We start from the raw sequence: 1,282 nt of genomic DNA, 5'->3' as shown, positions 1-1,282 counted from the left end.
CTTGGAATATAGACAGGGGGATTCGGAGCCAGTCGTTGCATATAGACAGGGGGATTCGGTGCCATTCTTGGAATATAGACAGGGGGATTCGGAGCCAGTCGTTGCATACAGACAGGGGGATTCGGTGCCAGTCATGGAATATAGACATTGGGATTCGGAGCCAGTCGTTGCATATAGACAGAGGAATTCGGTGCCAGTCTTGACATATAGACAGGGGGATTCGGTGCCAGTCGTTGCATATAGACACGGGAATTCGGTGCCAGTCTTGGAATATAGACAGGGGTATTCGGTGCCAGGCGTTGCATATAGACAGGGGAAATCGATGCCAGTCTTGGAATATAGACAGGGGATTTGGAGCCAGTCGTTGCATATAGACAGGGGAATTCGGTGCCAGTCTTGACATATAGACAGGGAGATTCGGTGCCAGTCTTGGCATATAGACAGGGGAATTCGGTTCCAGTCTTGGCATATAGACAGGGGGATTCGGAGCCAGTCGTTGCATATAGACAGGGGAATTCGGTGCCAGTCTTGACATATAGACAGGGGGATTCGTAGCCAGTCGTTGCATATATACAGGGGGATTCGGTGCCAGTCTTGACATATAGACAGGGAGATTCGGTGCCAGTCTTGGCATATAGACAGGGGGATTCGGTGCCAGTCTTGGAATATAGGTAGGGGGATTTGGAGCCAGTCGTTGCATATAGACAGGGGGATTCGGTGCCAGTCTTGACATATAGACAGGGAGATTCGGTGCCAGTTTTGGCATATAGACAGGGGGATTCGGTGCTAATCTTGACATATAGACAGGGTAATTCGGTGCCAGTCTTGACATATAGACAGGGGGATTCGGTGCCAGTCTTGACATATAGACAGGGGGTTCGGTGCCAGTCTTGGAATATAGACAGGGGAATTCGACGCCAGTCTTGGAATATAGACAGGGGAATTCGGTGCCAGTCTTGGAATATAGACAGGGGGATTCGGTGCCAGTCTTGGAATATAGACAGGGGGATTCGGTGCCAGTCTTGGAATATATAGACAGGGGAATTCGGTGCCAGTCTTGACATATAGACAGGGGGATTCGGTGCCAGTCGTTGCATATAGACAGCGGAATTCGGTGCCAGTCTTGGAATATAGACAGGGGTATTCGGCGCCAGGCGTTGCATATAGACAGGGGAATCCGGTGCCAGTCTTGGCAAATAGACAGGGGTATTCGGTGCCAGTTTTGCCATATAGACAGGGGGATTCGATGCCAGTCGTTGCATATAGACAGGGGGATTCGGTG

Source organism: Saccoglossus kowalevskii, chromosome 6, assembly GCF_978046115.1.
Source record: "Saccoglossus kowalevskii chromosome 6, keSacKowa6.1, whole genome shotgun sequence".
NCBI lineage: Eukaryota > Metazoa > Hemichordata > Enteropneusta > Harrimaniidae > Saccoglossus > Saccoglossus kowalevskii.
Note: the sequence above shows the minus strand (reverse complement) of the source record.